Genomic DNA, 10,808 nt, shown 5'->3' with positions numbered 1-10,808 from the left:
GAATAGGGAACTGAGTAATGTGCAATGGATCTTTCAACAAAAAAAAACAACGAGCTGGGAGAGTGTTGCAAACAATTGAGGTCAAAGCCTCAGTGACCTCACTGAACAGTCACAAACAGAAGTGTAGCACTTGGCCTTCATCAAACTAATTGACATCCAGCAATCATTGGGAAAGGTTTTCAGGCCATCCAGTGGTTGGGAATCAGGTGGTAGCACCACAAAAATGGTGGAGTACAGCTTACTGTCCCATTGCCGCTATCTTCTCAAGGACCTACCACTGGGCAGCCAGAACACCAGCCTGAGTCAGGCAGTAGGCCTTTTTAATATGTCAATCGGTGTGCCATGGCGTACATATAACCCCGATTGACATTTTAGGACAGAACTGGTTAGAGCGTGCGTCATGCAGTTTCAGCTAGTGGTCCAGCCAAAGAGGAGCCCGGAAGGCTTCACCGACCTCCATTCCCTCGGTGCTCTCATGGCAATGGTTTCTATGGTGGCATTTTTGAAAGGAATCAATGGCTTAAATTGCTTGGACCAGGCCCTGTTCTCATCGATTCAAGGCCACCTTATCTTATCAGCTAATATCTGGCCGGTCTCTCCAGTGCTATTTCAGCTGTTTAAATTATGCTTAATTTTAGTGCATAACTGATTGTCAGGATTATTACTTCTTTTGCTTCATTGGATGGCTTACTGTTTGGCCATTCAAGTGCCTGTTTTATTCCCCCAACAAAATGAGTCAAATGTGGTAAGTAGCTTTCTTTGTAAACCTCATGAAAGGACAAGTAGTGGTCAGTTACCCCCCTCAATAGCACCAATTGCAATTTGTCGGCTATAGTGGCACCGATATCCCTTGGGATGTGATCCCAGCTGTTATGTTGGAATCGCATGCACTGTTGCCTATTAGCGCAGATCCTGCCAGAGTCATTAGAGGGTACCTAATTAGCATAAGTCAGGCTGGCACAAGCACCACCATGGGTACATCCCTAGAACCAACCTACCCAATGTGACCGGAACCTCCAGCGCCCATCCACCATGTGGGTTGTTTACCCACCCCTGACCCTAGCCATATTCATCATGACCCCGTGAGCTAAGGCATTTCCTGAAGTTTCTATGAGGGTCCCAGCCACTTCACAGGAGGGGCCCCACACTTACCCGTGTGGAAGCTGGCCTGGCACACCTCATTGGGCATACTGTCCTTCACGGATACACTCAGACCCAACAGAGCTGCTGGAGTGGGAAGTCCAGCGCAGGGAGTTCCCGCCCCTTGGCTCTGCACTCTTTGCACAATCAGGTCTCCGTCATTTTCCCAGGGGGTTCCACTGGTCTCCTGCTGGAGCGGTCGCAAGAGACCAACAGAACCCTTGAGGAATGTTGGCCCCAGTGAGTTCCCAAACTCAGTCTTGCTATCATGGGGATGTGCCCAAGTGGGAGCCAAGTGCTTTCCTCAGGGAGACAAGAAACTGAGGTATAGCCACTCTAATTCACTCTTTGTGCCACCATCTAACAGCGGGTTATAGCATGACATTGCCAGACGCTGGAGCAAAGGGCCTGTCCACTCTCTCAGCCATGGTATATTCCTAACCAAGGAAAATCTGCAAACATCACCAGGGGACAAAAATAACAAGTACTTTTAAAATGAGATAAGAAATAAATTACAATACATGGCACAAAACTGCAACAACAGTAACAACAACTTGCATTCCTATAATGCATTTAAGGTAGAAAAATGTCCCAAGGCACTTCACAGAGGCATCATCAGACAAAAAGGAACAATAATTGCAAGCATATATTTTACAGAGCAAAGGTAATGCTCGGTTTAACTGCAAATCCATCAACACTTTTTCATAGTTGATGGAGATGAAGCATCTGATTGAAATATTGCAGATTTGGAATGGAAAAACAAATTGCTAGTATTAGTAAGTTTAAAATATTAATTCCAGACATGCACATGCACAGATACATTATTACTGGTCTCAAATCTATTTTTACAGGTAAATAGATTTCAGAAAAATTAGTCTCCGACATGCATTTTAAAATCCTTTTCCCATGTTGGTCACTAATGGTTATGTTCTATAAGGCTCAAAACGGAGCAATAAATAATGGGAGTAGAATTGCCTAACATGTTATGAACTTTGTCATTTGAAAATTCATTTTCTTCTCATTCATGTGTTAATGAAAATTAGGACGGCCTTTTTAAATTAGTAACTGTGTTCTTTGCAACAGTTTAATTTTGTTATCTGGCCACTGGCTAGTCGATTTTTTTTTGCATTCACAAACGTCATTTAAATGAGATTATAACAAAAGAGTTCTTCAGGTATTTGGCTTTGGCAATAATTTGCATATAAATACAAGATAATCCAGAGTCTGAAATTAACATTGTATTTTAAATGAGTAGAAAAGGCATTCAACCTGCAAACTGTCCAAAATTAGACAGTACTTTTTCTTAGAGAAAATAAAGATGTGACGAGCCGATAAGGCAATGGGAATTATTATTCCCACAGCTGTCAATAATTAATATGTTATTTACACATGCACAAGCCTACATCACAGCTTTTAAGATTTCATTTACACTTTGACACTAGCACAGCAGCGTACTTAGCTCCAAAGTGACCTGTTCATTAGTCTGCTGCTGCACATCAATCACGTCTAGGTACAGCCTCATTTATAAATGTACAAGGCTGTTACATACCCAGAAATAATTAGGTTGCTTTCTTACAGCTCCTTTAGTAACACTGAGACAATAAACACTGGAGAGTAAACACTGGAGAGAAAAAAACTTTTATTTGCATTAACAAAATAAAAAAATTGTTTGAAGCATAAAAACAAATTGGACTTCAGTACAGTTGCAACAAGATTTTCGAAGGTCCAGTAAAAACACTAGATTTTTTTATGAAAAAAGAAACAAGTCATTGTATGGCTTGGTTTTGTTCATTCATACTCATTGATAAGTGTAATTACTCCCAGTTTTTTTTAAATCCTCTGCAGTCCACCTGGAGATACGTTGGTGGTATATCACTCCTCAATCGCTGATTAAACTATTGATCTCCTGTGCAGATCCTCAGTAGCCTGCAATCTCTAACTGCTGATGTGGATTTTTTTTGGGAAGGGTATCAAACTAAAATTACAGGGACGATAATCCAATTCTTTTTCAAGTAAGAAAATAACTTTGACATGTGACCCTCGAAATCTTTTGTTTTGAAGGGTTGTTATTATCTGATTTTTATCTCTTCACCAAGACAGACCAGCAATATAGGTCTGAAAAAGCAATTTCCTGCTGCCATGAAGCAATTAGCAATAATTTAAGAAAAATCGGTTGGAGTGTTTGCAGATCACACAGACTTGTGCTCATTAAGAAGGAAGATATGTCTGCAGCAATGGGTCAGCAGGTTAAGGCACTGAGTAATTGAGCAATACAGAAGAGGAAGGTCTCGGGTTTGATCTCTGATCTGAGTTAGCTACTTTCAACCAGTGCCACGCGGTAGGACTGTATGTCCTCAGTGCCCCTGTGCTAGGGAGGAGAAAATTGGCCAAGGTTCCAATGACTACTGCCAGAGGTGTGTGCGTGAGGATATTGGATGAGGATAGAATCAGGCTGGTGGACAAGTGACCTGCTGACACCCATTGGCATCAAAGGGACCAGTGTTGTCTCCACTGTGCCATTGTGAACTATGAATCCACTTTTCTGCCACCAGCATAACATCCCCTTTAATGGTGAACTGCAACCTTGCCTGAATTTATACTCCACAGCCAAGTTTTTCACATGCCAAGTTTTCTGGACAAGCTTTTCACGTGCTAATACTCATATTAGAGGGAGAGAACCCCATTGCAAAATTTAGCATGACCTTTCCTCTAAGCTGCTGGTGATGGTGAGGCTGCACCATGGGGTCAGCTCAAGTCCATTTCTGCCAGCCTCTCAAAATAAATCAATTTTCCAAAAATATATTGGAAAATTGATACATAGTTGACTTGGCATAAAGGATGGTTCAATCTGTATGATGCAGTATTTCAGAATGACAGCCTTATGTGGAGGCTTACAGATAATTCAAGCTGGTTCTTGTGAGTGGTAGTTGTCTTTAGTTATACTGCTCAGCTCTCTGTTGCTGTGACGTTGATGACTGTTGGATCTTTTTGGTTGTAAACTTCCGTGGGCAGGTGGCTGAGTGCATGGCCCTTTTGCTCGGTATCTGGGCAATATAACATTTTGTTGCAGTGCCAGCAAGCCATTGGCAGTAGGTCAGATGTGGGGACCAGGTTTCAAAGAATTTCTTCTGGTTCAGCCCTAGCGAGTATATTATTTTTTTAACTGAGATTTTCTTCAACTGGGCAGTCCACCTCAGTGGGATGGACCAACAGGCTTTGGTTAAGTTTGCCCATGCCTGAATCCAAATGGACCACGATGTGAAGTTCAAAAGGCAATGTATTGGGCCTTGCTTCATTGTGCACTAGATGATCTTTTAGATTCCAAGCAATACTTTTTGGCAGTAGGACTGCAACTTTAGGCATAACCAAAAAATGTGAATGATTGTGACCCTCCCCACCACGGCCTTTCCAGCATTCTGTTGACACGTTGGAATTCCATTTGTGTAGGCTGGAAGTGTTGTGGATCTCCGAAGAATGATTTTAATGAGTCCCTAAGTGTCAGCCATAGCTCAGTTGGTAGCACTCTCGCCTCTGAATCAGAAGGCTGTGGGTTCATGTCGTACTCCAGAGACATGAGCATAGAATCCAGGCTGACACTCCAGCGCAGTACTGAGGGAGTGCTGCACTGTTGGAAATGCCGTCTTTCGGATGAGATGTTAAACCGAGGCCCTGTCTGCCCTCTCAGGTGGATGTAAAAGATCCCATGGCACTATTTCGAAGAACTTGGGGAGAATTCCCCTGCTTTTCTATCAACCAACACCACTGAAACAGATTATCTGGTCATTATCTCATTGCTGTTTGTAGGATCTTGCTGTGTGCAAGCTGCCGTCTTTCCTATATTACAACACTGACTACAATTCAAAAAGTACTTAATTGGCTGTAAATCGCTTTGAGGGGCCTGAGGTCATGAAAGGCGCTATATAAAAGCAAGTCTTTCTTTCTTCTTTCTTTGATTTGTTGCAAGGCATGCTTCCACAATGCCCTTCGAAAATCTTTTGTTAAACCAGACTATTTCTCAAAATCATTATATTGTTAGATTGATTTAATTAAAAATCTCCATTAAGTTGAAATGCATCGCTAAGCTTGCTATACATTAGTAAATCTTAATGAAAAAAATGACACATTTTAAGGCATGACAGCCTGTCAACCGTCATTGTACAATGAAGTGTTTGTTCATGTTATCATTTATTTGAAACTGTCAGTTAACATTTCAAGCAAAGGTCAGTTTAAAACAAAATTATTAGAAATGCTTAAAAGGGAGAAATGTAATAACTACTTGTAACTGCAGATAAATGTAAAAATATTTTCAAGTTTTGTACAGCAACCCTGTGTGGTCTCTCCAAAAAGCTGAGCATTTGGTTTTTAAAGACTTTGCCCCTCGTTATAAACTATTTAAAAATAAATATTAATAAGCATGTTTGAAAAAAAATCACGCTGTTTCTTCCAATCAAATTGAAATTGTGCTGTGATATTATCATATTAATCTGTTAAAGATCTGTATGAAATTCATTTGTCTGGTTCTTTATGAGAGGCATTAACCCATTAAATGAGTTAACACTGCCAATGAAATCATGGACAAAGAAATGTCACACAAATGCTTTAACATGTTTGTGTGCTAATATGCAACTTCATCTCAAAGTTTTGACTAATATTAATGAGCTCTAAAACATTTCATACAGTTTGAGAATAGCCACATTCGCAAAAAATGTATAAATAGTGCAGAGTTATTAGTGGCACAGCTCTTAAAACTGAGTACTTAGACTTGGTTTGATCCCTTGTCAACATTAGTGTTTGCCCTTCAATCTTCCTGGTAAAATATAAAAGTTGTTGGTGAGAATTAATGATTAGCTGTTTTATAACCCTATTCCGAGGTCATACACTGACAGATTTTGAAATGGGATAATATCCAAAATTACTTCAAGAGTCTAATCTCTCAGAGACCATAATGGAAATCATTTCACTTAAGGACGGTGTCTAAACATTGAGTTCACAGCTGTTCAAATGGATCCTGAGAAATGAAATGTTTGCCTAAATGACATGAAAAAAATCTGAGAGAGAATGGATTTTGGTGTATATAATATATCACACCAGAGACAGTATGTTACGACAGCTCTTTCATGAGCTCAGGCAGGAATTAGTTACAATGATCTTTTTACAACCGAATGAACAGCAGCAATGTCCCATCATAGATTTCTACCCATTACTAGATTCCTGATTTGGGTCATCTAACTGAAACTTCCAAATGGACTATCACATCCAACATGATAGTAAAACAAGTCCCACAGGATTAGAATATGAAATTTGACACAAATCTTTTCTTAGAAAACATTTTCTTTATTTAATAAAACTTAGGGGAAAAGAGGAAACACTTATGAACATAACAGATACTGTAATAGTTTACTGTGCATTTTAAAACTATATTAAAGTTGCACCTATGAGTAGGCTTCTTTAATTCCTGTTTGAAGTGTGAAAATGCATCCTTTCCACACCTAGGCTAATTAACTCTTCCCTTCCCCAACATGTGACTAGAACATCAATGGACAATGGTACAGCTGGAAAAAATGAGGGCATAAAAAATTAGGAGCGCCTGAACACAGGATTGCAGATCACCAGAAATATAGGTGGAGAGCTGTAAGCCCAGGTCCTCATTCTCATGGGGGCAGCCCATGAATTTACAGCACTTTATGTTAAGTGGCCCACATCGCAGCACCTGAAGCTGGTGCAGGTATTTCAATTCATCCTTTTTGTTGGGTTTATGATGGCACAGTGACCTGCAACCCAATTTCTTGGCCTGGTGCTGGCCGCAAGTCATGTGCGGAAGATGAGCAGGAAGTTCTTTTGGGTGCATGAGCAGCAAGGTGGCCCCAGAGGATGATAGCAACTACTCCTAAGTACCCAGCTGAGCAGTTTTATAGACTCTGATGGACATTCTTGGAGCAATGCTCCTGGAAGTGCCAGTATAGTAGGTGGTCACCTGCCAGGAAAGGACCTGAAATCCCCAGACCCAGGTCTCCACCACGCAGCCTATGCCACTGAAGGTAAACACAGGACTCAATATCTATGCCACCTGAGGGTTTCAAGGGGCCACCAGGGACATAGCTTGCAAAAGCCAGGCCAAGGTTCATTGTTGCATCCATCAAGTGACCGATGTCTTATTTTCAAGAGCAGGTCCATTCATCATCATCTCCATAGATGCCAGAGAGCAACAACCTTTTGCCCTTGGTTTCTACCACCTTGATGGCTCTCCAGCGTCCAGGGCATAATTGGCAGGAACCATGTGGGCCTGCAGCCCCTATGCAATGCTCCTTACAAAAATTGAAAGGTGTACTATTTCATCAATGTGCATGTAGTGTGTGATCATCAGCACAAAATCCCACAGGTGAACGCTGGACTCCCTGGCAGCTCACAGCTTTCATCCTCAGATAATCCACTATTCCACTCTTGTTTGGAGAAGGGCAAGAATTGAATGGCTACTTGCTAGGGGACCTGGGCTACCCAATGTTGTCATGGTCAATGACTCCCTTGTCGGCTCTATTTAATGAAGTGGAGCAGACATATAATGAAGCTTGTGCTTTCACTAGAGTCACCATTGAGAACACCATTGACATTCTGAAGCAGATGTTCCAAAGCCTAAATCATCCTGCAATATAATCTGGGGAAGGTATTCAGGATCATAGTGACTTGCTGTGTGCTCCACAACCTAGCCATTGACAGGGGCATACAACTGGAGGAGCATAAATTGGACAGGCAGAGGAGGAGAAGGAGACGAAGTTCCAGAGAGAGGACAGCCAGGCTTCTACTGACTGAAGCATCTGGAGAAACCTCATTTTTGAAACTTTCTCCTGATCATGTCATCCATGATCAGGAGACCTAGGTCCCAACCCTCCATCATGTCCTTCCTTCGCAATAAGAACATCTTGGAAAAACTCACATAGAATCCATCCCTGTCATCACTAGTCCACTGACAAATAAAACTCCCAGTATCATCTTTGCACTAAGCACAACTTACGGCCAACAAATTTATTGCACAGATATCCAATTTGTTACAGTTAACCTCACTCTTTCCACCATGGTGCTTCCCTTTCTAACAGTGGATATCCTTTGTGAATGATTATCTGGTCTGGTGCTTCATCTAAGTTGTTTCCCTAACACAAGAACAGGGCAGCAAGATGGCAGCCGTGTGTCTGAGTCAAGCTCCGGGACCCAAGGTGGCTCCCAAACTCTGTGAGCTCACACATCAAATAGGCCAGCTTCAGCTGTAGCTCATCTGCTGCTGCAGGGAGACCCTGGCCCTGTCTGCTTTCATGTTCCTGTGCAATAAAGGGGTGAGAGTGATAAGTCTGAAATTGGAGCCACCTGGAAAGAGAGAACATCAACATTCACTGTCTGTTCCAAGATGCCTCTTCTGGCCTTCCTTGCCATTCTGTTCATAGATCTGAGGGTTGACAGCCCCACAAAAGGAGCAACGTTGAACTTGGGGGCATCCTGGTTTGAACAATCTCTCTGTAAGCCTGTCCATAGAGGATGCCACACTGTAGCCAAAGGCCTATACTACAGCTGTCTGAGCATTTAGGAAAGAATCTAATTCTGGCAACAAGTTCAAGGCTGTGAGGGGCTGCACAACAGATGGCACCCACTCATGCATCAGAACCTCACAACTGCAGAATGGGATTCCTCCACACTTGTTGTGGAAGCTACTGGGCACATCACCCAATGACTACAACAGTCTATCATACACTGAGAGCATTCTTCGTTTGATAGCAGAGCCACAGAGATCTGGATCCACTGCTTGTGCAGGTGCTATAGAAGGAGTTGTTCTCCTTCAATGGGGGGCTTCCTCTTCTTCCTTCAGTCTCGCCTCCAGTTCCTACTCTTCCCTGCTCAGTAATTACACCTCAGTGCCCTCTTATATCCAGGTGAATGTAACTGGACTGCTGCATGCTAAGTCTTGGAATTGTGAAGAGGTGCCAGGTGAGCTGTTTCCAGCAGGTTCTGTGGACATCCAATATCAGCTTGTTTGGCCATTCCGGTAAAGACGGAAAGAGAGACAATCGAAAGAACAAATGGAGAACGAAGTTAAGGTATCCTCATCTGCCTTTATTGTCACTTTCATCTGCCAGTGAAAGTTATTGGAGTTGACATAGTTTTGAGACAATTACTACAATTGGAAGAGTGGAAATGTATGAGAATGAAAAACTCTCCGCACGGTCTTGCCTACCAATTTCACCATCTCCTGCCACCTCTCTCAAGTTCTGTTCTTGCAGTTCTATAGCTCTTTCCTTACACAGGGTCACTTCATTGAATGTAGCAGGGGCTCCTCCAGTAGTGGTAGCCCACCTTCTGTTAAAAGCCATCTTCCCCTGCAGGGATGTGTTCCAATTTCATCACTAAATGCAATAGCAGCATACTTTCCAACATTAGCTGAGATATCTCTTTATGTAATAAGAGGGTATTAAATGAATGAATAGAAAATACGGTGGATTCTGTTAAGGGTGCGATCCTCTCCACCCAATATTCCTCTATGTGCTGTGCCCAGGAAATCCTTTACGCCCAAGTACAATAAGAGGAAAACTGCCCTTACACGTGGTACTGGATGTTAATGGTAATGTGACCATGATATACTGACATACTGACAAAGAAAGAGCAAACAGTTTTCTTGATTACTCTTATAAATGTTTTATTAAGGCAGAACTTTCTATAATTTCATTTCCATTTTAGTAATATTTTTAATCCTCATTTGACCCTGGAATTTACACAAATGGAGTAAAAGTCAGTCGGCAATATAGATTATTCAGGTATCAAGTTATTGATGCAGCAGTCTATTGGTCTCACATGGATTGTATTATATTTTAACAAGGGTCTGGAAATTCCATATTGTTTATTGAATTGATAAATGTCCAATCACAGCAGCGATTTTTCTCCCGCCCCTCCCACCTCCCCCAGGGAGCCCTGGTAAAACTCACCATTCTCAGCCAGTAGAGAAATCAGGCAAGCAGCTCCCAGTTGTGCCCAGTGCTGCCCTACACCTCGGTGATGTCCTATTCAATCCTCCACCCCTTCTGGTGGAGAAGTGCCTTGGTGCCTTCCCCTGACAGTCCAAACAAGCAAAGAATTCACCATGTGGCAATCATGACCACAAGTCCTACCAGCCAGGGGCAGTATATCGGAATGTCCAACCCACGCCTCATTACCAGTTTGCATTACTGTGCACTATTCATACATACGTCAACAAATTAACAAGTAGGCATCATTAAGGCGGTAACAATGGCATATAGTTCCAGTAGAAGATTGAGCACAGTAGTATGATAATACTCATAAGCTCCTAATAAAACATGGTGTATTGGCATTTATTTTTGATTTGTGGGAATGGAATTATTATCATAATTTGTAGTATTGATTCAATTCTCAAACATTCCAGTGTGAGAAGTAAAGGGTTTTAAAGATCAACATGGCTGTTACCAGTATCCCACCTCAGGAGGATTACACAGGTTAAATGGTAGTAAGTCAATATCTAATATTTTGAAACACGAAGATCTTTATTGTGCTCCTCTACTTATGTGTGAAGCAGAGGCACTGAAGAAATAAAGTACTCCATTTGTTCAGATTATTGAATGTTAAAATGTAACTAAATGATTTTTCTAAACCAAGCGACGGCTACCCGTTGCTAT

This window comes from Heptranchias perlo, chromosome 9 (genome assembly GCF_035084215.1).
Source record: "Heptranchias perlo isolate sHepPer1 chromosome 9, sHepPer1.hap1, whole genome shotgun sequence".
NCBI lineage: Eukaryota > Metazoa > Chordata > Chondrichthyes > Hexanchiformes > Hexanchidae > Heptranchias > Heptranchias perlo.
This window is presented reverse-complemented; position numbering follows the sequence as displayed.